This window comes from Pelobates fuscus, chromosome 13 (genome assembly GCF_036172605.1).
Source record: "Pelobates fuscus isolate aPelFus1 chromosome 13, aPelFus1.pri, whole genome shotgun sequence".
Taxonomy (NCBI): Eukaryota; Metazoa; Chordata; class Amphibia; order Anura; family Pelobatidae; genus Pelobates; species Pelobates fuscus.
Window position 1 is genome coordinate 58,375,669 of NC_086329.1, and position 24,642 is coordinate 58,400,310.

Here is a 24,642-nt window from a genome sequence, read left to right on the forward strand (position 1 = left end):
CTTCTGAGATCTGACGAGATCAGGCATTTTCCGACTTGTATGGCCATAGGCAAAATTAATTGAATGCAATTTCACTGATGTTGGTAGAATATACAAACACTGGTTGCGACAAAAGACAAGACACTTCTGGATAGGGAAAAAATGATCTGATTATGACATCATAATGCAAAAAAGAAATAAACAATAGCTTATGGCAGGTGAGGTTCCTAGTTGGTCTCCCATACAAGTCCTAACCAGGCACGAGTCTGAATGGCTTCTGAGATCTGACGAGATCAGGCATTTTCAGACTGGTATGGCCATAGGCAAAATTAATCGAATGCAATTTCACTGATGTTGGTAAAATATCAAACACTGGTTGCGACAAAAGACAAGACGCTTCTGGATAGGGAAAAAGTGATCTGATTATGACATCATAATGCAAAAAAGAAATAAACAAAAGCTTATGGCACCTGAGGTTCCTAGTTGGTCTCCCATACAAGTACTAACCAGGCCCGAGTCTGGATGGTTACTGAGATCTGACGAGATCAGGCATTTTCAGACTGGTATGGCCATAGGCAAAATTAATTGAATGCAAATTCACTGATGTTGGTAGAATATCAAACACTGGTTGCGACAAAAGACAAGAAGCTTCTGGATAGGGAAAAAGTGATCTGATTATGACATCATAATGCAAAAAAGAAATAAAGAAAAGCTTATGGCACTGAGGTTCCTAGTTGGTCTCCCATACCAGTACTAACCAGTCCCGAGTCTGGATGGCTTCTGAGATCTGACGATATCAGGCATTTTCAGACTGGTATGGCCATAGGCAAATTTAATTGAATGCAATTTCACTGATGTTGGTAGAATATCAAACACTGGTTGCGACAAAAGACAAGACGCTTCTGGATAGGGAAAAAAGTGATCTGATTATGAAATCATAATGCAAAAAAAAAATAAACAAAAGCTTATGGCACCTGAGGTTCCCAGTTGGTCTCCCATACAAGTACTAACCAGGCCCGAGTCTGGATGGCTCCTGAAATCTAACGAGATCAGGCATTTTCAGACTGGTATGGCCATAGTCATAACTAATTGAATGCAATTTCACTGATGTTGGTAGAATATCAAACACTGGTTGCGACAAAAGACAAGACGCTTCTGGATAGGGAAAAAAGTGATCTGATTATGACATCATAATGCAAAAAAGAAATAAAGAAAAGCTTATGGCACCTGAGGTTCCTAGTTGGTCTGCCATACAAGTACAAACCAGTCCCGAGTCTGGATGGCTTCTGAGATCTGACGAGATCAGGCATTTTCAGACTGGTATGGCCATAGACAAAATTAAATGAATGCAATTTCACTGATGTTGGTAGAATATCAAACACTGGTTGCGACAAAAGACAAGACGCTTCTGGATAGGGAAAAAAGTGATCTGATTATGACATCATAATGCAAAAAAGAAATAAAGAAAAGAGTATTGTATCTGAGGTTCCAAGTTGGTCTCCCATACCAGTACTAACCAGTCCCGAGTCTGGATGGCTTCTGAGATCTGACAATATCAGGCATTTTCAGACTGGTATGGCCATAGGCAAACTTAATTGAATGCAATTTCACTGATGTTGGTAGAATATCAAACACTGGTTGCGACAAAAGACAAGACGCTTCTGGATAGGGAAAAAAGTGATCTGATTATGACATCATAATGCAAAAAAAAAATAAACAAAAGCTTATGGCACCTGAGGTTCCCAGTTGGTCTCCCATACAAGTACTAACCAGGCCTGAGTCTGGATGGCTTCTGAAATCTAACGAGATCAGGCATTTTCAGACTGGTATGGCCATAGTCATAACTAATTGAATGCAATTTCACTGATGTTGGTAGAATATCAAACACTGGTTGCGACAAAAGACAAGACGCTTCTGGATAGGGAAAAAAGTGATCTGATTATGACATCATAATGCAAAAAAGAAATAAACAAAAGCTTATGGCACCTGAGGTTCCCAGTTGGTCTCCCATACAAGTACTAACCAGGCCCGAGTCTGGATGGCTCCTGAAATCTAACGAGATCAGGCATTTTCAGACTGGTATGGCCATAGTCATAACTAATTGAATGCAATTTCACTGATGTTGGTAGAATATCAAACACTGGTTGCGACAAAAGACAAGACGCTTCTGGATAGGGAAAAAAGTGATCTGATTATGACATCATAATGCAAAAAAGAAATAAAGAAAAGCTTATGGCACCTGAGGTTCCTAGTTGGTCTCCCATACAAGTACAAACCAGTCCCGAGTCTGGATGGCTTCTGAGATCTGACGAGATCAGGCATTTTCAGACTGGTATGGCCATAGGCAAAATTAATTGAATGCAATTTAGATGATGTTGGTAGAATATCAAACACTGGTTGTGACAAAAGACAAGACGCTTCTGGATAGGGAAAAAAGTGATCTGATTATGACATCATAATGCAAAAAAGAAATAAACAAAACCTTATGGCACCTGAGGTTCCTAGTTGGTCTCCCATACAAGTACTAACCAGTCCCGAGTCTGGATGGCTTCTGAGATCTGACGAGATCAGGCATTTTCAGACTGGTATGGCCATAGGCAAAATTAATTGAATGCAATTTCACTGATGTTGGTAGAATATCAAACACTGGTTGCGACAAAAGACAAGACGCTTCTGGATAGGGAAAAAAGTGATCTGATTATGACATCATAATGCAAAAAAGAAATAAACAAAACCTTATGGCACCTGAGGTTCCTAGTTGGTCTCCCATACAAGTACTAACCAGTCCCGAGTCTGGATGGCTTCTGAGATCTGACGAGATCAGGCATTTTCAGACTGGTATGGCCATAGGCAAAATTAATTGAATGCAATTTCACTGATGTTGGTAGAATATCAAACACTGGTTGCGACAAAAGACAAGAAGCTTCTGGATAGGGAAAAAGTGATCTGATTATGACATCATAATGCAAAAAAGAAATAAAGAAAAGCTTATGGCACTGAGGTTCCTAGTTGGTCTCCCATACAAGTACGAACCAGTCCCGAGTCTGGATGGCTTCTGAGATCTGACGAGATCAGGCATTTTCAGACTGGTATGGCCATAGGCAAAATTAATTGAATGCAATTTAGATGATGTTGGTAGAATATCAAACACTGGTTGTGACAAAAGACAAGACGCTTCTGGATAGGAAAAAAAGTGATCTGATTATGACATCATAATGCAAAAAAGAAATAAACAAAACCTTATGGCACCTGAGGTTCCTAGTTGGTCTCCCATACAAGTACTAACCAGTCCTGAGTCTGGATGGCTTCTGAGATCTGACGAGATCAGGCATTTTCAGACTGGTATGGCCATAGGCAAAATTAATTGAATGCAATTTCACTGATGTTGGTAGAATATCAAACACTGGTTGCGACAAAAGACAAGACACTTCTGGATAGGGAAAAAATGATCTGATTATGACATCATAATGCAAAAAAGAAATAAACAAAAGCTTATGGCAGGTGAGGTCCCTAGTTGGTCTTTCATACAAGTCCTAACCAGGCCCGAGTCTGAATGGCTTCTGAGATCTGACGAGATCAGGCATTTTCAGACTGGTATGGCCATAGGCAAAATTAATCGAATGCAATTTCACTGATGTTGGTAAAATATCAAACACTGGTTGCGACAAAAGACAAGACGCTTCTGGATAGGGAAAACGTGATCTGATTATGACATCATAATGCAAAAAAGAAATAAACAAAAGCTTATGGCACCTGAGGTTCCTAGTTGGTCTCCCATACAAGTACTAACCAGGCCCAAGTCTGGATGGTTACTGAGATCTGACGAGATCAGGCATTTTCAGACTGGTATGGCCATAGGCAAAATTTATTGAATGCAATTTCACTGATGTTGGTAGAATATCAAACACTGGTTGCGACAACAGACAAGACACTTCTGGATAGGGAAAAAAGTGATCTGATTATGACATCATAATGCAAAAAAGAAATAAAGAAAAGCTTATGGCACCTGAGGTTCCTAGTTGGTCTCCCATACAAGTACTAACCAGGCCCAAGTCTGCATGGCTTCTGAGATCTGACGAGATCAGGCATTTTCAGACTGGTATGGCCATAGGCAAAATTTCTTGAATGCAATTTCACTGATGTTGGTAGAATATCAAACACTGGTTGTGACAAAAGACAAGACGCTTCTGGATAGGGAAAAAAGTGATCTGATTATGACATCATAATGCAAAAAAGAAATAAACAAAAGAGTATTGCACCTGAGGTTCCTAGTTGGTCTCCCATACAAGTACTAACCAGTCCCGAGTCTGGATGGCTTCTGAGATCTGACGAGATCAGGCATTTGCAGACTGGTATGGCCATAGACGAAATTAATTGAATGCAATTTCACTGATGTTGGTAGAATATCAAACACTGGTTGCGACAAAAGACAAGACACTTCTGGATAGGGAAAAAAGCGATCTGATTATGACATCATAATGCAAAAAGGAAATAAAGAAAAGCTTATGGCACCTGAGGTTCCTAGTTGGTCTCCCATACAAGTACTAACCAGGCCCGAGTCTGGATGGCTTCTGAGATCTGACGAGATCAGGCATTTTCAGACTGGTATGGCCATAGACAAAATTAATTGAATGCAATTTCACTGATGTTGGTAGAATATCAAACACTGGTTGCGACAAAAGACAAGACGGTTCTGGATAGGGAAAAAGTGATCTGATTATGACATCATAATGCAAAAAAGAAATAAACAAAAGCTTATGGCACCTGAGGTTCCTAGTTGGTCTCCCATACAAGTACTAACCAGGCCCGAGTCTGGATGGCTTTTGAGATCTGACGAGATCAGGCATTTTCAGACTGGTATGGCCATAGGCAAAATTTATTGAATGCAATTTCACTGATGTTGGTAGAATATCAAACACTGGTTGCGACAACAGACAAGACACTTCTGGATAGGGAAAAAAGTGATCTGATTATGACATCATAATGCAAAAAAGAAATAAAGAAAAGCTTATGGCACCTGAGGTTCCTAGTTGGTCTCCCAAACAAGTACTAACCAGTCCCGAGTCTGGATGGCTTCTGAGATATGACGATATCAGGCATTTTCAGACTGGTATGGCCATAGGCAAAATTTATTGAATGCAATTTCACTGATGTTGGTAGAATATCAAACACTGGTTGCGACAAAAGACAAGACACTTCTGGATAGGGAAAAAATGATCAGATTATGACATCATAATGCAAAAAATAAATAAACAAAAGCTTATGGCAGGTGAGGTTCCTAGTTGTTCTCCCATACAAGTACTAACCAGGCCCGAGTCTGGATGGCTTCTGAGATATGACGATATCAGGCATTTTCAAACTGGTATGGCCATAGGCAAAATTAATCGAATGCAATTTCACTGATGTTGGTAGAATATCAAACACTGGTTGCGACAAAAGACAAGACGCTTCTGGATAGGGAAAAAAGTGATCTGATTATGACATCATAATGCAAAAAAAAAATAAACAAAACCTTATGGCACCTGAGGTTCCCAGTTGGTCTCCCATACAAGTACTAACCAGGCCCGAGTCTGGATGGCTTCTGAAATCTAACGAGATCAGGCATTTTCAGACTGGTATGGCCATAGTCATAACTAATTGAATGCAATTTCACTGATGTTGGTAGAATATCAAACACTGGTTGCGACAAAAGACAAGACGCTTCTGGATAGGGAAAAAAGTGATCTGATTATGACATCATAATGCAAAAAAGAAATAAAGAAAAGCTTATGGCACCTGAGGTTCCTAGTTGGTCTCCCATACAAGTACGAACCAGTCCCGAGTCTGGATGGCTTCTGAGATCTGACGAGATCAGGCATTTTCAGACTGGTATGGCCATAGGCAAAATTAATTGAATGCAATTTAGATGATGTTGGTAGAATATCAAACACTGGTTGTGACAAAAGACAAGACGCTTCTGGATAGGAAAAAAAGTGATCTGATTATGACATCATAATGCAAAAAAGAAATAAACAAAACCTTATGGCACCTGAGGTTCCTAGTTGGTCTCCCATACAAGTACTAACCAGTCCTGAGTCTGGATGGCTTCTGAGATCTGACGAGATCAGGCATTTTCAGACTGGTATGGCCATAGGCAAAATTAATTGAATGCAATTTCACTGATGTTGGTAGAATATCAAACACTGGTTGCGACAAAAGACAAGACACTTCTGGATAGGGAAAAAATGATCTGATTATGACATCATAATGCAAAAAAGAAATAAACAAAAGCTTATGGCAGGTGAGGTCCCTAGTTGGTCTCCCATACAAGTCCTAACCAGGCCCGAGTCTGAATAGCTTCTGAGATCTGACGAGATCAGGCATTTTCAGACTGGTATGGCCATAGGCAAAATTAATCGAATGCAATTTCACTGATGTTGGTAAAATATCAAACACTGGTTGCGACAAAAGACAAGACGCTTCTGGATAGGGAAAACGTGATCTGATTATGACATCATAATGCAAAAAAGAAATAAACAAAAGCTTATGGCACCTGAGGTTCCTAGTTGGTCTCCCATACAAGTACTAACCAGGCCCAAGTCTGGATGGTTACTGAGATCTGACGAGATCAGGTATTTTCAGACTGGTATGACCATAGGCAAAATTAATTGAATGCAAATTCACTGATGTTGGTAGAATATCAAACACTGGTTGCGACAAATGACAAGAAGCTTCTGGATAGGAAAAAAGTGATCTGATTATGACATCATAATGCAAAAAAGAAATAAAGAAAAGCTTATGGCACCTGAGGTTCCTAGTTGGTCTCCCATACAAGTACTAACCAGGCCCAAGTCTGCATGGATTCTGAGATCTGACGAGGTCAGGCATTTTCAGACTGGTATGGCCATAGGCAAAATTAATTGAATGCAATTTCACTGATGTTGGTAGAATATCAAACACTGATATCGACAAAAGACAAGACACTTCTGGATAGGGAAAAAAGTGATCTGATTATGACATCATAATGCAAAAAATAAATAAACAAAACCTTATGGCACCTGAGGTTCCTAGTTGGTCTCCCATACAAGTACTAACCAGTCCCGAGTCTGGATGGCTTCTGAGATCTGACGAGATCAGGCATATTCAAACTGGTATGGCCATAGCCAAATTAAATGAATGCAATTTCACTGATGTTGGTAGAATATCAAACACTGGTTGCGACAAAAGACAAGACGCTTCTGGATAGGGAAAAAAGTGATCTGATTATGACATCATAATGCAAAAAAGAAATAAACAAAACCTTACGGCACCTGAGGTTCCTAGTTGGTCTCCCATACAAGTACTAACCATGCCTGAGTCTGGATGGCTTCTGATATCTGACGAGATCAAGCATTTTCAGACTGGTATGGCCATAGGCAAAATTATTAGAATGCAATTTCACTGATGTTGGTAGAATATCAAACACTGATATCGACAAAAGACAAGACGCTTCTGGATAGGGAAAAAAGTGATCTGATTATGACATCATAATGCAAAAAAGAAATAAACAAAAGAGTATTGCATCTGAGCTTCCTAGTTGGTCTCCCATACAAGTACTAACCAGTCCCGAGTCTGGATGGCTTCTGAGATCTGACGAGATCAGGCATTTTCAGACTGGTATGGCCATAGGCAAAATTAATTGAATGCAATTTCACTGATGTTGGTAGAATATCAAACACTGGTTGCGACAAAAGACAAGACGCTTCTGGATAGGGAAAAAAGTGATCTGATTATGACATCATAATGCAAAAAAGAAATAAAGAAAAGCTTATGGCACCTGAGGTTCCTAGTTGGTCTCCCATACAAGTACTAACCAGGCCCAAGTCTGCATGGCTTCTGAGATCTGACGAGATCAGGCATTTTCAGACTGGTATGGCCATAGGCAAAATTAATTGAATGCAATTTCACTGATGTTAGTAGAATATCAAACACTGGTTGCGACAAAAGACAAGACGCTTGTGGATAGGGAAAAAAGTGATCTGATTATGACATCATAATGCAAAAAAGAAATAAAGAAAAGCTTACGGCACCTGAGGTTCCTAGTTGGTCTCCCATACAAGTACTAACCAGTGCCGAGTCTGGATGGCTTCTGAGATCTGACGAGATCAAGCATTTTCAGACTGGTATGGCCATAGGAAAAATTAATTGAATGCAATTTCACTGATGTTGGTAGAATATCAAACACTGATATCGACAAAAGACAAGACGCTTCTGGATAGGGAAAAAAGTGATCTGATTATGACATCATAATGCAAAAAAGAAATAAACAAAAGAGTATTGCATCTGAGGTTCCTAGTTGGTCTCCCATACAAGTACTAACCAGTCCCGAGTCTGGATGGCTTCTGAGATCTGACGAGATCAAGCATTTTCAGACTGGGATGGCCATAGGCAAAATTAATTGAATGCAATTTCACTGATGTTGGTAGAATATCAAACACTGGTTGCGACAAAAGACAAGACGCTTCTGGATAGGGAAAAAAGTGATCTGATTATGACATCATAATGCAAAAAAGAAATAAACAAAACCTTATGGCACCTGAGGTTCCTAGTTGGTCTCCCATACAAGTACTAACCAGTCCCGAGTCTGGATAGCTTCAGAGATCTGAGCACTAACCAGTCCTGAGTCTGGATAGCTTCAGAGATCTGATGCGGTCAGGCATTTTCAGACTGGTATGGCCATAGGCAAAATTAAATGAATGCAATTTCACTGATGTTGGTAGAATATCAAACACTGGTTGCGACAAAAGACAAGACGCTTCTGGATAGGGAAAAAAGTGATCTGATTATGACATCATAATGCAAAAAAGAATTAAAGAAAAGCTTATGGCACCTGAGGTTCCTAGTTGGTCTCCCATACAAGTACTAACCAGTCCCGAGTCGGGATGGCTTCTGAGATCTAGCATTTTCAGACTGGTATGGCATTGGCAAACTTAATTGAATGCAATTTCACTGATGTTGGTAGAATATCAAACACTGATATCGACAAAAGACAAGACGCTTCTGGATAGGGAAAAAAGTGATCTGATTATGACATCATAATGCAAAAAAGAAATAAAGAAAAGCTTTTGGCACCTGAGGTTCCTAGTTGGTCTCTCATACAAGTACTAACCAGTCCCGAGTCTGGATGGCTTCTGAGATCTGACGAGATCAGGCATTTTCAGACTGGTATGGCCATAGGCAAAATTACTTGAATGCAATTTCACTGATGTTGGTAGAATATCAAACACTGGTTGTGACAAAAGACAAGACGCTTCTGGATAGGGAAAAAAGTGATCTGATTATGACATCATAATGCAAAAAAGAAATAAACAAAACCTTATGGCACCTGAGGTTCCTAGATGGTCTCCCATACAAGTACTAACCAGTCCCGAGTCTGGATGGTTTCTGAGATCTGACGAGATCAGGCATTTTCAGACTGGTATGGCCATAGGCAAACTTAATTGAATGCAATTTCACTGATGTTGGTAGAATATCAAACACTGGTTGCGACAAACGACAAGACACTTCTGGATAGGAAAAAAGTGATCTGATTATGACATCATAATGCAAAAAAGAAAAAAACAAAAGCTTATGACACCTGAGGTTCCTAGTTGGTCTCCCATACAAGTACTAACCATGCCTGAGTCTGGATGGCTTCTGATATCTGACGAGATCAAGCATTTTCAGACTGGTATGGCCATAGGCAAAATTATTTGAATGCAATTTCACTGATGTTGGTAGAATATCAAACACTGATATCGACAAAAGACAAGACGCTTCTGGATAGGGAAAAAAGTGATCTGATTATGACATCATAATGCAAAAATGAAATAAACAAAAGAGTATTGCATCTGAGCTTCCTAGTTGGTCTCCCATACAAGTACTAACCAGTCCCGAGTCTGGATGGCTTCTGAGATCTGACGAGATCAGGCATTTTCAGACTGGTATGGCCATAGGCAAAATTAATTGAATGCAATTTCACTGATGTTGGTAGAATATCAAACACTGGTTGCGACAAAAGACAAGACGCTTCTGGATAGGGAAAAAAGTGATCTGATTATGACATCATAATGCAAAAAAGAAATAAACAAAACCTTATGGCACCTGAGGTTCCAAGTTGGTCTCCCATACAAGTACTAACCAGTCCCGAGTCTGGATAGCTTCAGAGATCTGAGCACTAACTAGTCCCGAGTCTGGATAGCTTCAGAGATCTGATGCGATCAGGCATTTTGAGACTGGTATGGCCATAGGCAAAATTAAATGAATGCAATTTCACTGATGTTGGTAGAATATCAAACACTGGTTGCGACAAAAGACAAGACGCTTCTGGATAGGGAAAAAAGTGATCTGATTATGACATCATAATGCAAAAAAGAAATAAAGAAAAGCTTATGGCATCTGAGGTTCCTAGTTGGTCTCCCATACAAGTACTAACCAGTCCCGAGTCTGGATGGCTTCTGAGATCTGACGAGATCAGGCATTTTCAGACTGGTATGGCCATAAACAAAATTAATTGATTGCAATTTCACTGATGTTGGTAGAATATCAAACACTGGTTGCGACAAAAGACAAGACGCTTCTGGATAGGGAAAAAAGTGATCTGATTATGACATCATAATGCAAAAAATAAATAAACAAAAGCTTATGGCACCTGAGGTTCCTAGTTGGTCTCCCATACAAGTACTAACCAGGCCCGAGTCTGGATGGCTTCTGAGATCTGACGAGATCAGGCATTTTCAGACTGGTATGGCCATAGGCAAAATTAATTGAATGCAATTTCACTGATGTTGGTAGAATATCAAACACTGATATCGACAAAAGACAAGACGCTTCTGGATAGGGAAAAAAGTGATCTGATTATGACATCATAATGCAAAAAAGAAATAAACAAAAGAGTATTGCATCTGAGGTTCCTAGTTGGTCTCCCATACAAGTACTAACAAGTCCCGAGTCTGGATGGCGTCTGAGATCTGACGAGATCAGGCATTTTCAGACTGGTATGGCCATAGGCAAAATTAATTGAATGCAATTTCACTGATGTTGGTAGAATATCAAACACTGGTTGCGACAAAAGACAAGACGCTTCTGGATAGGGAAAAAAGTGATCTGATTATGACATCATAATGCAAAAAAGAAATAAACAAAACCTTATGGCACCTGAGGTTCCTAGTTGGTCTCCCATACAAGTACTAACCAGTCCCGAGTCTGGATAGCTTCAGAGATCTGAGCACTAACCAGTCCCGAGTCTGGATAGCTTCAAAGATCTGATGCGGTCAGGCATTTTCAGACTGGTATGGCCATAGGCAAAATTAAATGAATGCAATTTCACTGATGTTGGTAGAATATCAAACACTGGTTGCGACAAAAGACAAGACGCTTCTGGATAGGGAAAAAAGTGATCTGATTATGACATCATAATGCAAAAAAGAAATAAAGAAAAGCTTATGGCACCTGAGGTTCCTAGTTGGTCTCCCATACAAGTACTAACCAGTCCCGAGTCTGGATGGCTTCTGAGATTTGACGAGATCAGGCATTTTCAGACTGGTATGGCCATATGCAAACTTAACTGAATGCAATTTCACTGATGTTGGTAGAATATCAAACACTGATATCGACAAAAGACAAGACGCTTCTGGATAGGGAAAAAAGTGATCTGATTATGACATCATTATGCAAAAAAGAAATAAAGAAAAGCTTATGGCACCTGAGGTTCCTAGTCGGTCTCTCATACAAGTACTAACCAGTCCCGAGTCTGGATGGCTTCTGAGATCTGACGAGATCAGGCATTTTCAGACTGGTATGGCCATAGGCAAATTTAATTGAATGCAATTTCACTGATGTTGGTAGAATATCAAACACTGGTTGTGACAAAAGACAAGACGCTTCTGGATAGGGAAAAAAGTGATCTGATTATGACATCATAATGCAAAAAAGAAATAAACAAAAGAGTATTGCACCTGAGGTTCCTAGTTGGTCTCCCATACAAGTACTAACCAGTCCCGAGTCTGGATGGCTTCTGAGATCTGACGAGATCAGGCATTTGCAGACTGGTATGGCCATAGACGAAATTAATTGAATGCAATTTCACTGATGTTGGTAGAATATCAAACACTGGTTGTGACAAAAGACAAGACGCTTCTGGATAGGGAAAAAAGTGATCTGATTATGACATCATAATGCAAAAAAGAAATAAACAAAACCTTATGGCACCTGAGGTTCCTAGTTGGTCTCCCATACAAGTACTAACCAGTCCCGAGTCTGGATGGCCTCTGAGATCTGACGAGATCAGGCATTTTCAGACTGGTATGGCCATAGCCAAATTAAATGAATGCAATTTCACTGATGTTGGTAGAATATCAAACACTGGTTGCGACAAAAGACAAGACGCTTCTGGATAGGGAAAAAAGTGATCTGATTATGACATCATAATGCAAAAAAGAAATAAAGAAAAGCTTATGGCACCTGAGGTTCCTAGTTGGTCTCCCATACAAGTACTATCCAGGCCCAAGTCTGCATGGCTTCTGAGATCTGACGAGATCAGGCATTTTCAGACTAGTATGGCCATAGGAAAAATTAATTGAATGCAATTTCACTGATGTTGGTAGAATATCAAACACTGGTTGCGACAAATGACAAGAAGCTTCTGGATAGGGAAAAAGTGATCTGATTATGACATCATAATGCAAAAAAGAAATAAAGAAAAGCTTATGGCACCTGAGGTTCCTAGTTGGTCTCCTATACAAGTACTAACCAGTCCCGAGTCTGGATGGCTTCTGAGATCTGGCATTTTCAGACTGGTATGGCCACAGACAAAATTAAATGAATGCAATTTCACTGATGTTGGTAGAATATCAAACACTGGTTGCGACAAAAGACAAGACGCTTCTGGATAGGGAAAAAAGTGATCGTATTATGACATCATAATGCAAAAAAGAAATAAAGAAAAGCTTATGGCACCTGAGGTTCCTAGTTGGTCTCCCATACAAGTACTAACCATGCCCGAGTCTGGATGGCTTCTGAGATTTGACGAGATCAGGCATTTTCAGACTGGTATGGCCACAGACAAAATTAATTGAATGCAATTTCACTGATGTTGGTAGAATATCAAACACTGGTTGCGACAAACGACAAGACGCTTCTGGATAGGGAAAAAAGGGATCTGATAATGACATCATAATGCAAAAAAGAAATAAAGAAAAGCTTATGGCACCTGAGGTTCTTAGTTGGTCTCCCATACAATTACTAACCAGGCCCGAGACTGGATGGCTTCTGAGATCTGACGAGATCAGGCATTTTCAGACTGGTATGGCCATAGGCAAAATAAATTGAATGCAATTTCACTGATGTTGGTAGAATATCAAACACTGATATCGACAAAAGACAAGACACTTCTGGATAGGGAAAAAAGTGATCTGATTATGACATCATAATGCAAAAAATAAATAAACAAAACCTTATGGCACCTGAGGTTCCTAGTTGGTCTCCCATACCAGTACTAACCAGTCCCGAGTCTGGATGGCTTCTGAGATCTGACGAGATCAGGCATATTCAAACTGGTATGGCCATAGCCAAATTAAATGAATGCAATTTCACTGATGTTGGTAGAATATCAAACACTGGTTGCGACAAAAGACAAGACGCTTCTGGATAGGGAAAAAAGCGATCTGATTATGACATCATAATGCAAAAAAGAAATAAAGAAAAGCTTATGGCACCTGAGGTCCCTAGTTGGTCTCCCATACAAGTACTAACCAGTCCCGAATCTGGATGGCTTCTGAGATCTGGCATTTTCAGACTGGTATGGCCATAGCCAAAATTAATTGAATGCAATTTCACTGATGTTGGTAGAATATCAAACACTGGTTGCGACAAAAGACAAGACGCTTCTGGATAGGGAAAAAAGTGATCTGATTATGACATCATAATGCAAAAAATAAATAAACAAAAGCTTATGGCACCTGAGGTTCCTAGTTGGTCTCCCATACAAGTACTAACCAGGCCCGAGTCTGGATGGCTTCTGAGATCTGACGAGATCAGGCATTTTCAGACTGGTATGGCCATAGGCAAAATTAATTGAATGCAATTTCACTGATGTTGGTAGAATATCAAACACTGATATCGACAAAAGACAAGACGCTTCTGGATAGGGAAAAAGTGATCTGATTATGACATCATAATGCAAAAAAGAAATAAACAAAAGAGTATTGCATCTGAGGTTCCTAGTTGGTCTCCCATACAAGTACTAACCAGTCCCGAGTCTGGATGGCTTCTGAGATCTGACGAGATCAGGCATTTTCAGACTGGTATGGCCATAGGCAAAATTAATTGTATGCAATTTCACTGATGTTGGTAGAATATCAAACACTGGTTGCGACAAAAGACAAGACGCTTCTGGATAGGGAAAAAAAGTGATCTGATTATGACATCATAATGCAAAAAAGAAATAAACAAAACCTTATGGCACCTGAGGTTCCTAGTTGGTCTCCCATACAAGTACTAACCAGTCCCGAGTCTGGATAGCTTCAGAGATCTGAGCACTAACCAGTCCCGAGTCTGGATAGCTTCAGAGATCTGATGCAGTCAGGCATTTTCAGACTGGTATGGCCATAGGCAAAATTAATTGAATGCAATTTCACTGATGTTGGTAGAATATCAAACACTGGTTGCGACAAAAGACAAGACACTTCTGGATAGGGAAAAAATGATCTGATTATGACATCATAATGCAAAAAAGAAATAAACAAAAGCTTATGGCAGGTGAGGTTCCTAGTTGGTCTCCCATACAAGTACTAACCAGGCCCGAGTCTGGATGGCTTCTGAGATCTGACGAGATCAGGCATTTTCAGACTGGTATGGCCATAGGCAAAATCAATCGAATGCAATTTCACTGATGTTGGTAAAATATCAAACACTGGTTGCGACAAAAGACAAGAAGCTTCTGGATAGGGAAAAAAGTGATCTGATTATGACATCATAATGCAAAAAAGAAATAAACAAAAGCTTATGGCACCTGAGGTTCCCAGTTGGTCTCCCATACAAGTGCTAACCATGCCCGAGTCTGGATGGATTCTGAGATTTGACGAGATCAGGCATTTTCAGACTGGTATGGCCACAGACAAAATTAATTGAATGCAATTTCACTGATGTTGGTAGAATATCAAACACTGGTTGCGACAAACGACAAGACGCTTCTGGATAGGGAAAAAAGGGATCTGATAATGACATCATAATGCAAAAAAGAAATAAAGAAAAACTTATAGCACCTGAGGTTCTTAGTTGGTCTCCCATACAAGTACTAACCAGGCCCGAGACTGGATGGCTTCTGAGATCTGACGAGATCAGGCATTTTCAGACTGGTATGGCCATAGGCAAAATAAATTGAATGCAATTTCACTGATGTTGGTAGAATATCAAACACTGATATCGACAAAAGACAAGACACTTCTGGATAGGGAAAAAAGTGATCTGATTATGACATCATAATGCAAAAAATAAATAAACAAAACCTTATGGCACCTGAGGTTCCTAGTTGGTCTCCCATACCAGTACTAACCAGTCCCGAGTCTGGATGACTTCTGAGATCTGACGAGATCAGGCATATTCAAACTGGTATGGCCATAGCCAAATTAAATGAATGCAATTTCACTGATGTTGGTAGAATATCAAACACTGGTTGCGACAAAAGACAAGACGCTTCTGGATAGGGAAAAAAGCGATTTGATTATGACATCATAATGCAAAAAAGAAATAAAGAAAAGCTTAAGGCACCTGAGGTCCCTAGTTGGTCTCCCATACAAGTACTAACCAGTCCCGAGTCTGGATAGCTTCAGAGATCTGAGCACTAACCAGTCCCGAGTCTGGATAGCTTCAGAGATCTGATGCGGTCAGGCATTTTCAGACTGGTATGGCCATAGGCAAAATTAATTGAATGCAATTTCACTGATGTTGGTAGAATATCAAACACTGGTTGCGACAAAAGACAAGACACTTCTGGATAGGGAAAAAATGATCTGATTATGACATCATAATGCAAAAAAGAAATAAACAAAAGCTTATGGCAGGTGAGGTTCCTAGTTGGTCTCCCATACAAGTACTAACCAGGCCCGAGTCTGGATGGCTTCTGAGATCTGACGAGATCAGGCATTTTCAGACTGGTATGGCCATAGGCAACATCAATCGAATGCAATTTCACTGATGTTGGTAAAATATCAAACACTGGTTGCGACAAAAGACAAGAAGCTTCTGGATAGGGAAAAAAGTGATCTGATTATGACATCATAATGCAAAAAAGAAATAAACAAAAGCTTATGGCACATGAGGTTCCTAGTTGGTCTCCCATACAAGTACTAACCAGTCCCGAGTCTGGATGGCTCTGAGATCTGATGATATCAGGCATTTTCAGACTGGTATGGCCATAGGCAAAATTAATTGAATGCAATTTCACTGATGTTGGTAGAATATCAAACACTGGTTGCGACAAAAGACAAGACGCTTCTGGATAGGGAAAAAAGTGATCTGATTATGACATCATAATGCAAAAAAAAAATAAACAAAAGCTTATGGCACCTGAGGTTCCCAGTTGGTCTCCCATACAAGTGCTAACCAGGCCCGAGTCTGGATGGCTTCTGAAATCTAACGAGATCAGGCATTTTCAGACTGGTATGGCCATAGTCATAACTAATTGAATGCAATTTCACTGATGTTGGTAGAATATCAAACACTGGTTGCGACAAAAGACAAGACGCTTCTGGATAGGGAAAAAAGTGATCTGATTATGACATCATAATGCAAAAAAGAAATAAAGAAAAGCTTATGGCACCTGAGGTTCCTAGTTGGTCTCCCATACAAGTACGAACCAGTCCCGAGTCTGGATGGCTTCTGAGATATGACGAGATCAGGCATTTTCAGACTGGTATGGCCATAGGCAAAATTAATTTAATGCAATTTAGATGATGTTGGTAGAATATCAAACACTGGTTGTGATAAAAGACAAGACGCTTCTGGATAGGGAAAAAAGTGATCTGATTATGACATCATAATGCAAAAAAGAAATAAACAAAACCTTATGGCACCTGAGGTTCCTAGTTGGTCTCCCATACAAGTACTAACCAGTCCCGAGTCTGGATGGCTTCTGAGATCTGACGAGATCAGGCATTTTCAGACTGGTATGGCCATAGGCAAAATTAATTGAATGCAATTTCACTGATGTTGGTAGAATATCAAACACTGGTTGCGACAAAACACAAGACGCTTCTGGATAGGGAAAAAAGTGATCTGATTATGACATCATAATGCAAAAAAGAAATAAACAAAAACTTATGGACCCTGAGGTTCCTAGTTGATCTCCCATACAAGTACTAACCAGACCCGAGTCTGGATGGCTTCTGAGATCTGACGAGATCAAACATTTTCCGACTGGTATGGCCATAGTCATAACTAATTGAATGCAATTTCACTGATGTTGGTAGAATATCAAACACTGGTTGCGACAAAAGACAAGACGCTTCTGGATAGGGAAAAAAGTGATCTGATTATGACATCATAATGCAAAAAAGAAATAAACAAAAGCTTATGGCACCTGAGGTTCCTAGTTGGTCTCCCATACAAGTACTAACCAGGCCCGAGTCTGGATGGTTACTGAGATCTGACGAGATCAGGCATTTTCAGACTGGTATGGCCATAGGCAAAATTAATTGAATGCAAATTCACTGATGTTGGTAGAATATCAAACACTGGTTGCGACAAAAGACAAGAAGCTTCTGGATAGGGAAAAAGTGATCTGATTATGACATCATAATGCAAAAAAGAAATAAAGAAAAGCTTATGGCACCTGAGGTTCCTAGTTGGTCTCCCATACAAGTACTAACCAGGCCCAAGTCTGCATGGCTTCTGAGATCTGACGAAATCAGGCAGTTTCAGACTGGTATGGCCATAGGCAAAATTAATTGAATGCAATTTCACTGATGTTGGTAGAATATCAAACACTGGTTGCGACAACAGACAAGACACTTCTGGATAGTGAAAAAAGTGATCTGATTATGACATCATAATGCAAAAAAGAAATAAAGAAAAGCTTATGGCACCTGAGGTTCCGAGTTGGTCTCCCATACAAGTACTAACCAGTCCCGAGTCTGGATGGCTTTTGAGATCTGACGAGATCAGGCATTTTCAGACTGGTATGGCCATAGGCAAAATTAATTGAATGCAATTTCACTGATGTTGGTAGAATATCAAACACTGGTTGCGACAAAAGACAAGACGCTTCTGGATAGGGAAAAAAGTGATCTGATTATGACATCATAATGCAAAAAAGAAATAAACAAAACCATATGGCACCTGAGGTTCCGAGTTGGTCTCCCATACAAGTACTAACCAGTCCCGAGTCTGGATGGCTTTTGAGATCTGACAAGATCAGGCATTTTCAGACTGGTATGGCCATAGGCAAACTTAATTGAATGCAATTTCACTGATGTTGGTAGAATATCAAACACTGATATCGACAAAAGACAAGACGCTTCTGGATAGGGAAAAAAGTGATCTGATTATAACATCATAATGCAAAAAAGAAATAAACAAAAGAGTATTGTATCTGAGGTTCCTAGTTGGTCTCCCATACCAGTACTAACCAGTCCCGAGTCTGGATGGCTTCTGAGATCTGACGATATCAGGCATTTTCAGACTGGTAAGGCCAAAGGCAAATTTCATTGAATGCAATTTCACTGATGTTGGTAGAATATCAAACACTGGTTGCGACAAAAGACAAGACGCTTCTGGATAGGGAAAAAAGTGATCTGATTATGACATCATAATGCAAAAAAAAAATAAACAAAAGCTTATGGCACCTGAGGTTCCCAGTTGGTCTCCCATACAAGTACTAACCAAGCCTGAGTCTGGATGGCTTCTGAAATCTAACGAGATCAGGCATTTTCAGACTGGTATGGCCATAGTCATAACTAATTGAATGCAATTTCACAGATGTTGGTAGAATATCAAACACTGGTTGCGACAAAAGACAAGACGCTTCTGGATAGGGAAAAAAGTGATCTGATTGTGACATCATAATGCAAAAAAGAAATAAACAAAAACTTATGACACCTGAGGTTCCTAGTTGGTCTCCCATACAAGTACTAACCAGTCCCGAGTCTGGATGGCTTCTGAGATCTGACGAGATCAGGCATTTTCAGACTGGAATGGCCATAGGCAAAATTAAATGAATGCAATTTCACTGATGTTGGTAGAATATCAAACACTGGTTGCGACAAAAGACAAGACGCTTCTGGATAGGGAAAAAAGTGATCTGATTATGACATCATAATGCAAAAAAGAAATAAAGAAAAGCTTATGGCACCTGAGGTTCCTAGTTGGTCTCCCATACAAGTACTAACCAGTCCTGAGTATGGATGGCTTCTGAGATCTGACGAGATCAGGCATTTTCAGACTGGTATGGCCATGGGCAAAATTAATTGAATGCAATTTCACTGATGTTGGTAGAATATCAAACACTGGTTGCGACAACAGACAAGACGCTTCTGGATAGGGAAAAAAGTGATCTGATTATGACATCATAATGCAAAAAAGAAATAAACAAAAGCTTATGGCACCTGAGGTTCCTAGTTGGTCTCCCATACAAGTACTAACCAGGCCCGAGTCTGGATGGTTACTGAGATCTGACGAGATCAGGCATTTTCTGACTGGTATGGCCATAGGCAAAATTAATTGAATGCAAATTCACTGATGTTGGTAGAATATCAAACACTGGTTGCGACAAAAGACAAGAAGCTTCTGGATAGGGAAAAAGTGATCTGATTATGACATCATAATGCAAAAAAGAAATAAAGAAAAGCTTATGGCACCTGAGGTTCCTAGTTGGTCTCCCATACAAGTACTAACCAGGCCCAAGTCTGCACGGCTTCTGAGATCTGACGAGATCAGGTATTTTCAGACTGGTATGGCCATAGGCAAAATTAATTGAATGCAATTTCACTGATGTTGGTAGAATATCAAACACTGGTTGCGACAACAGACAAGACACTTCTGGATAGGGAAAAAAGTGATCTGATTATGACATCATAATGCAAAAAAGAAATAAAGAAAAGCTTATGGCACCTGAGGTTCCGAATTGGTCTCCCATACAAGTACTAACCAGTCACGAGTCTGGATGGCTTTTGAGATCTGACAAAATCAGGCATTTTCAGACTGGTATGGCCATAGGCAAACTTAATTGAATGCAATTTCACTGATGTTGGTAGAATATCAAACACTGATATCGACAAAAGACAAGACGCTTCTGGATAGGGAAAAAAGTGATCTGATTATAACATCATAATGCAAAAAAGAAATAAACAAAAGAGTATTGTATCTGAGGTTCCTAGTTGGTCTCCCATACCAGTACTAACCAGTCCCGAGTCTGGATGGCTTCTGAGATCTGACAATATCAGGCATTTTCAGACTGGTATGGCCATAGGCAAATTTAATTGAATGCAATTTCACTGATGTTGGTAGAATATCAAACACTGGTTGCGACAAAAGACAAGACGCTTCTGGATAGGGAAAAAAGTGATCTGATTATGACATCATAATGCAAAAAAAAAATAAACAAAAGCTTATGGCACCTGAGGTTCCCAGTTGGTCTCCCATACAAGTGCTAACCAGGCCCGAGTCTGGATGGCTTCTGAAATCTAACGAGATCAGGCATTTTCAGACTGGTATGGCCATAGTCATAACTAATTGAATGCAATTTCACTGATGTTGGTAGAATATCAAACACTGGTTGCGACAAAAGACAAGACGCTTCTGGATAGGGAAAAAAGTGATCTGATTATGACATCATAATGCAAAAAAGAAATAAAGAAAAGCTTATGGCACCTGGGGTTCCTAGTTGGTCTCCCATACAAGTACTAACCAGTCCCGAGTCTGGATGGCTTCTGAGATCTGACGAGATCAGGCATTTTCAGACTGGTATGGCCATAGGCAAAATTAATAGAATGCAATTTCACTGATGTTGGTAGAATATCAAACACTGGTTGTGACAAAAGACAAGACGCTTCTGGATAGGGAAAAAAGTGATCTGATTATGACATTGATGTGGAATTATTAAAAAATCTTTATTGTACTTGTATTGAATTATTGTACTAACTCCATTTTAACTTTATACTGTGACTTCGTCCTCCATTTTGTCCTCCTAACCTGACTTCTTCAATCCCCCATTTTGTCCTCATGACTTAACTTGTTCATTTTAAAACTACATTACGTGACTGAACTTCTCAACCCAATTAATACAGTAGACAAAGACTGTGTTTCCTTCAAGGACAAGTACCAGGAGGTGCTGGCTACTCCTTAAGACTTGCTGGCTACTCCTTAGAGCTTGTAAGATAGTACAGTTTGAAGGCCACAGAACACAGTAGTAATGAAATGTTCTATTCATAAGAGACCTTGCACCTGGACATAAAGCCTGATATCATTGACCGTGTAAAATGACGCTTAGGACCCCCTTGTCCCCCACCCGTGTCCAGAATAATCCCACCTCTGATGGGTGGGCACGGGACTAACCTCTTAATTTTACTAACCAATAGGTAAGACACTAACTCCGTCACTTAACAATTAATCCAATTGATGATGTTTATTTGCTGATATTCTAATAATCAATGATGACGCAAAATGCCTCTTAAAAGGGCCTGCGCGCCCGCTTTTACTTCACTTGCCAATAAACTTTCTCGAAGTTATTTTAACCTGAACCTCGTGTGTCAGACTTAATTACTTCAGCGTATATACGCAATTTAATTTATTGATTTGGACAGGAACAGATAGACTTTGAACATTTTGGTTTACTTTCAAAAAGTACCATAACAACTTGGCGCCCAACGTGGGGCATCGGGCTATGTCCGGCCGGTGAGCCGTCCTAAGGAAGACAAGGGTGGACGGAGGAATCCAGGGGGAAGGAAGGGAGATTGATCACCTCCAGATACACGGTAGAGACTTCTGCAGAGCCACCGGTACGTTCCGGCCCCTTTGATTGACCCGTCCACGTGTCTGTGACTGCTTCCCGGGAGGACATCAAAGACAGGTAATATCTTGCCCGGTGTCTCGTTACTCACTTGTTTACCTGCATTTTAGTCTATCTGTTGCCTGGGTGTGTTTGAATTGTTTGCTTGTTTCCCCATTTTGAGATAAAGGGGGGGTGGACCTGCAGGGGTTTTGCCTGGGGTTCTGTCTTGCTTGTTTTCCCCTTTTTGGGATAAAGGGGGGTGGACCTGAGGGGATTTGCCTGGGTCTTCGGTTTGTCTGTTTATCTGTTTGTATTTTACCTCTTTTGGGATAAAGGGGGGTGGACCTGAGGGGATTTGCCTGGGTCTTCTGTTGCCTGTTTTACTCCTTTTAGGAACCACTGTGCTGTGGTTGTAGGGAAAAAGGGGGGTTGACCTGTGGATGTGTTCCTGGGGGTCATCTTTTCCTGTTTAACTCTTTTAGGAGCCTCGTGGCTGGGGCTGTAGGGAAAAAGAGGTGTGTTGGATCTGTGGAGATTGTGTAGACTCATAGTTTCCTGGGGATCCTTCTTGTGTCACTTTGATAGCCTAGCTAGCTTCTCTGTGCACGTTACTCTGCTTGCAGAGTGGTGGTACCCTCCAGCTTTGAGCGCTGAGCTGGAGCCATTCCAATTTTTATTTTGTGGTGTGTGAATTCGGGCAGGCATTGCTGTCTTCATCACCACGGAGTAGTGGGACTTATAAAGTGGGTCTTTATAGGGGCACTACAAGGGTGAGGGTAGCGCAGACACTACGAGTGGGCTGCTGTGACGAGGGAGGCATATGGATTTCGGACCGGTGTTAGCTGTTATCCTTGGCCGTTGGTAGTAAGATACTACGGGATTGAGGGAGGTGACTTTGGAGTAAGCACACGAGTAAAGGAAAGGAATTATTGTTGATTTCATTTGAATTGTGATGCATGCACTGTATTTCAACTGTATTGTTGTCTTGTTTGTTTAATAGGAGTCTCATGAACTCCTGTGTCTGTCTCTAAGGATTTTCCTTGCCTTTCATCTTTTCTGTACTTCCTATATTATTATACTATCCACTCCCATTCCTCTTGAAGGAGAAGTGATTGGTCACACACTTCTCACCTCGCTCCAATCCGTGTCTACCACCCCGGGTAGGCGGATTCAGTGACTAGTCTACGTTTTGGGAAGACGCACCTGAGAAAGTTTTACGGTTCTCGGGTGGCAGTCGAGCATTGTAGACATTCTTGTTCCGTTTTCCTTCTCTCTCCCTATATCTAGGACGCTGGTATAGGGGTAAAGGGATTATGGGGCAGGATTTAAGCAAGCCCAATAAGGGCTGGTTAGCATGTGATTTGGTAGAAAACAGAGAGGGTGAGGAGATGGTTAAAGGTGTTGTAAAGATTGCAAAGGTATGTAAAATTACTGTACCAACGGGTGGAAGATTGCAACCAGAAAGTTGGCGTAAGTTACTGGCAGAAATGAAAGGCAAGCTTACAGATAATGGTTTATTAAAGACTGCTGAAGCATGGTACAGAGTAGCGAAGGCTATTCAGCTAGAAGGTTGGGTTGAGGAAGAAATAAATCACAAGGGTGTGAAATTGTTTGTGTATCATCAGAATTGCGTTGCTGGGGTCTACCCTCAGCCAGCGCCCCAAAGTGGCGCCCAGGGGACGTCTATCCCCAAGGTTCAGTCAGCAGTAGGTGATAGCCAGCTGACTATGTTCCCCGCTCCCAATCCTCCTAACACTCATCCCGCCACCTCCCCTGTTTGCCCGGTCCTGAATTCTGATGGATCTTTCTTTTCCCCCTCCCCGTCCCTAACATTCCCATCATCCTCGTCCATCCCTACGCTACCTGCTGTACCTCCCCCTAACATTTCATCTGCCATTCCTTCCCTACGCTCCCTCTCCGTTCATGACCCCCTCCCCTCCTCATCCGCCCAACTAACCACCTCTTCCACCCTCGCCCCGACTCCTCCCCCTCCCATCTCCACCCCAGTCCAATACCCCACCTCCTTCCCCTCCCCAGCCTGGCCCTACCCCTTCCCGTATCCCATGACTCTGCCCTATCCCGGATATCCACTACCCCTTCCCCAAGCCACTCCCCAGGTCCCGGTCATGCCCAGTCCGACACAGTCTGCCCCGGATGTGCCCTCTTCCAACATGGCCGCCGCTTCTTCCCTTAACCCTAATGTAGCACCTTCTCCGGCCACCAATATGGCGGCCCCCAGTTCGGCCCTGATGCCGGTAATCCCCGGTGACTACCTATCCCCAGGTTATGACTCACTAGCCACCCCTGCATCTGGGGCTCGTTCCCAACCACCGATCCTTTCACCTCATTCGGGCCCTGCACCACGCAAAAGAGCCAATATCATAGAATTCGATGATGACGAGATGGACAGGGTGTCCCATGTCTCATCGGAGCTTGCCGCGGGAGCCCCAACTCACCGTTCTATCGATGACCCTTTTGGCCACAAGGGTCGGGGAGAACAGGCCCCTTCTAAATATGTTGCCTTTAACCCCACTCAAGCTAGCGCATTAATGAAATCGCTCCCCGACCCAGAAAAACAGCCTATGCCTTTTTACCGAGGGATAGTTCAAATTCAAAAGACTTATTCCGCCGCATGGCGTGATCTACTCAGCATTTGTGCTATTAAAGCAGGGGATGCCTAT

The 24,642-nt window shown here is 41.1% G+C and overlaps 55 pseudogenes; all 55 read right to left on the reverse strand.

Annotated features, from left to right (window-relative positions):
* Positions 1-437: 437 nt before the first annotated feature.
* LOC134583917 (5S ribosomal RNA) lies at positions 438-556 on the reverse strand (annotated as a pseudogene).
* Positions 557-941: 385 nt separating this feature from the next.
* Positions 942-1,060, reverse strand: LOC134584440 (5S ribosomal RNA; annotated as a pseudogene).
* A 134-nt stretch (positions 1,061-1,194) lies between these two features.
* On the reverse strand, positions 1,195-1,313 carry LOC134583751 (5S ribosomal RNA; annotated as a pseudogene).
* Positions 1,314-1,700: 387 nt separating this feature from the next.
* LOC134584562 (5S ribosomal RNA) lies at positions 1,701-1,819 on the reverse strand (annotated as a pseudogene).
* Positions 1,820-1,953: 134 nt separating this feature from the next.
* Positions 1,954-2,072, reverse strand: LOC134584441 (5S ribosomal RNA; annotated as a pseudogene).
* Positions 2,073-2,206: 134 nt separating this feature from the next.
* On the reverse strand, positions 2,207-2,325 carry LOC134584479 (5S ribosomal RNA; annotated as a pseudogene).
* Positions 2,326-2,459: 134 nt separating this feature from the next.
* Positions 2,460-2,578, reverse strand: LOC134584592 (5S ribosomal RNA; annotated as a pseudogene).
* Positions 2,579-2,712: 134 nt separating this feature from the next.
* LOC134584594 (5S ribosomal RNA) lies at positions 2,713-2,831 on the reverse strand (annotated as a pseudogene).
* A 133-nt stretch (positions 2,832-2,964) lies between these two features.
* On the reverse strand, positions 2,965-3,082 carry LOC134583745 (5S ribosomal RNA; annotated as a pseudogene).
* A 134-nt stretch (positions 3,083-3,216) lies between these two features.
* On the reverse strand, positions 3,217-3,335 carry LOC134583787 (5S ribosomal RNA; annotated as a pseudogene).
* A 385-nt stretch (positions 3,336-3,720) lies between these two features.
* Positions 3,721-3,839, reverse strand: LOC134583669 (5S ribosomal RNA; annotated as a pseudogene).
* Positions 3,840-3,973: 134 nt separating this feature from the next.
* On the reverse strand, positions 3,974-4,092 carry LOC134583760 (5S ribosomal RNA; annotated as a pseudogene).
* A 134-nt stretch (positions 4,093-4,226) lies between these two features.
* Positions 4,227-4,345, reverse strand: LOC134583869 (5S ribosomal RNA; annotated as a pseudogene).
* A 134-nt stretch (positions 4,346-4,479) lies between these two features.
* On the reverse strand, positions 4,480-4,598 carry LOC134583913 (5S ribosomal RNA; annotated as a pseudogene).
* Positions 4,599-4,731: 133 nt separating this feature from the next.
* LOC134584100 (5S ribosomal RNA) lies at positions 4,732-4,850 on the reverse strand (annotated as a pseudogene).
* A 134-nt stretch (positions 4,851-4,984) lies between these two features.
* Positions 4,985-5,103, reverse strand: LOC134583611 (5S ribosomal RNA; annotated as a pseudogene).
* A 386-nt stretch (positions 5,104-5,489) lies between these two features.
* Positions 5,490-5,608, reverse strand: LOC134584531 (5S ribosomal RNA; annotated as a pseudogene).
* A 134-nt stretch (positions 5,609-5,742) lies between these two features.
* On the reverse strand, positions 5,743-5,861 carry LOC134584546 (5S ribosomal RNA; annotated as a pseudogene).
* Positions 5,862-5,995: 134 nt separating this feature from the next.
* Positions 5,996-6,114, reverse strand: LOC134583789 (5S ribosomal RNA; annotated as a pseudogene).
* Positions 6,115-6,499: 385 nt separating this feature from the next.
* LOC134584515 (5S ribosomal RNA) lies at positions 6,500-6,618 on the reverse strand (annotated as a pseudogene).
* Positions 6,619-6,751: 133 nt separating this feature from the next.
* LOC134583930 (5S ribosomal RNA) lies at positions 6,752-6,870 on the reverse strand (annotated as a pseudogene).
* Positions 6,871-7,004: 134 nt separating this feature from the next.
* Positions 7,005-7,123, reverse strand: LOC134583888 (5S ribosomal RNA; annotated as a pseudogene).
* A 386-nt stretch (positions 7,124-7,509) lies between these two features.
* On the reverse strand, positions 7,510-7,628 carry LOC134583715 (5S ribosomal RNA; annotated as a pseudogene).
* A 134-nt stretch (positions 7,629-7,762) lies between these two features.
* Positions 7,763-7,881, reverse strand: LOC134583882 (5S ribosomal RNA; annotated as a pseudogene).
* A 134-nt stretch (positions 7,882-8,015) lies between these two features.
* Positions 8,016-8,134, reverse strand: LOC134583826 (5S ribosomal RNA; annotated as a pseudogene).
* A 923-nt stretch (positions 8,135-9,057) lies between these two features.
* Positions 9,058-9,176, reverse strand: LOC134583855 (5S ribosomal RNA; annotated as a pseudogene).
* A 134-nt stretch (positions 9,177-9,310) lies between these two features.
* Positions 9,311-9,429, reverse strand: LOC134584484 (5S ribosomal RNA; annotated as a pseudogene).
* Positions 9,430-9,815: 386 nt separating this feature from the next.
* Positions 9,816-9,934, reverse strand: LOC134583716 (5S ribosomal RNA; annotated as a pseudogene).
* A 428-nt stretch (positions 9,935-10,362) lies between these two features.
* LOC134584244 (5S ribosomal RNA) lies at positions 10,363-10,481 on the reverse strand (annotated as a pseudogene).
* Positions 10,482-10,615: 134 nt separating this feature from the next.
* LOC134584600 (5S ribosomal RNA) lies at positions 10,616-10,734 on the reverse strand (annotated as a pseudogene).
* A 681-nt stretch (positions 10,735-11,415) lies between these two features.
* On the reverse strand, positions 11,416-11,534 carry LOC134584646 (5S ribosomal RNA; annotated as a pseudogene).
* Positions 11,535-11,668: 134 nt separating this feature from the next.
* On the reverse strand, positions 11,669-11,787 carry LOC134583581 (5S ribosomal RNA; annotated as a pseudogene).
* A 134-nt stretch (positions 11,788-11,921) lies between these two features.
* LOC134583870 (5S ribosomal RNA) lies at positions 11,922-12,040 on the reverse strand (annotated as a pseudogene).
* A 386-nt stretch (positions 12,041-12,426) lies between these two features.
* LOC134583906 (5S ribosomal RNA) lies at positions 12,427-12,545 on the reverse strand (annotated as a pseudogene).
* A 376-nt stretch (positions 12,546-12,921) lies between these two features.
* Positions 12,922-13,040, reverse strand: LOC134583719 (5S ribosomal RNA; annotated as a pseudogene).
* A 134-nt stretch (positions 13,041-13,174) lies between these two features.
* On the reverse strand, positions 13,175-13,293 carry LOC134584428 (5S ribosomal RNA; annotated as a pseudogene).
* A 134-nt stretch (positions 13,294-13,427) lies between these two features.
* On the reverse strand, positions 13,428-13,546 carry LOC134583873 (5S ribosomal RNA; annotated as a pseudogene).
* A 376-nt stretch (positions 13,547-13,922) lies between these two features.
* Positions 13,923-14,041, reverse strand: LOC134584613 (5S ribosomal RNA; annotated as a pseudogene).
* Positions 14,042-14,174: 133 nt separating this feature from the next.
* On the reverse strand, positions 14,175-14,293 carry LOC134583774 (5S ribosomal RNA; annotated as a pseudogene).
* A 428-nt stretch (positions 14,294-14,721) lies between these two features.
* Positions 14,722-14,840, reverse strand: LOC134583632 (5S ribosomal RNA; annotated as a pseudogene).
* A 387-nt stretch (positions 14,841-15,227) lies between these two features.
* Positions 15,228-15,346, reverse strand: LOC134584327 (5S ribosomal RNA; annotated as a pseudogene).
* A 134-nt stretch (positions 15,347-15,480) lies between these two features.
* Positions 15,481-15,599, reverse strand: LOC134583795 (5S ribosomal RNA; annotated as a pseudogene).
* Positions 15,600-16,025: 426 nt separating this feature from the next.
* On the reverse strand, positions 16,026-16,144 carry LOC134583633 (5S ribosomal RNA; annotated as a pseudogene).
* Positions 16,145-16,530: 386 nt separating this feature from the next.
* Positions 16,531-16,649, reverse strand: LOC134584664 (5S ribosomal RNA; annotated as a pseudogene).
* Positions 16,650-16,783: 134 nt separating this feature from the next.
* LOC134583905 (5S ribosomal RNA) lies at positions 16,784-16,902 on the reverse strand (annotated as a pseudogene).
* A 134-nt stretch (positions 16,903-17,036) lies between these two features.
* LOC134584595 (5S ribosomal RNA) lies at positions 17,037-17,155 on the reverse strand (annotated as a pseudogene).
* A 387-nt stretch (positions 17,156-17,542) lies between these two features.
* On the reverse strand, positions 17,543-17,661 carry LOC134583918 (5S ribosomal RNA; annotated as a pseudogene).
* A 133-nt stretch (positions 17,662-17,794) lies between these two features.
* Positions 17,795-17,913, reverse strand: LOC134583607 (5S ribosomal RNA; annotated as a pseudogene).
* A 134-nt stretch (positions 17,914-18,047) lies between these two features.
* On the reverse strand, positions 18,048-18,166 carry LOC134584581 (5S ribosomal RNA; annotated as a pseudogene).
* Positions 18,167-18,806: 640 nt separating this feature from the next.
* LOC134583603 (5S ribosomal RNA) lies at positions 18,807-18,925 on the reverse strand (annotated as a pseudogene).
* A 134-nt stretch (positions 18,926-19,059) lies between these two features.
* On the reverse strand, positions 19,060-19,178 carry LOC134583691 (5S ribosomal RNA; annotated as a pseudogene).
* Positions 19,179-19,565: 387 nt separating this feature from the next.
* LOC134584300 (5S ribosomal RNA) lies at positions 19,566-19,684 on the reverse strand (annotated as a pseudogene).
* Positions 19,685-19,817: 133 nt separating this feature from the next.
* Positions 19,818-19,936, reverse strand: LOC134584429 (5S ribosomal RNA; annotated as a pseudogene).
* A 640-nt stretch (positions 19,937-20,576) lies between these two features.
* On the reverse strand, positions 20,577-20,695 carry LOC134584665 (5S ribosomal RNA; annotated as a pseudogene).
* A 134-nt stretch (positions 20,696-20,829) lies between these two features.
* LOC134584263 (5S ribosomal RNA) lies at positions 20,830-20,948 on the reverse strand (annotated as a pseudogene).
* Positions 20,949-24,642: the final 3,694 nt, after the last annotated feature.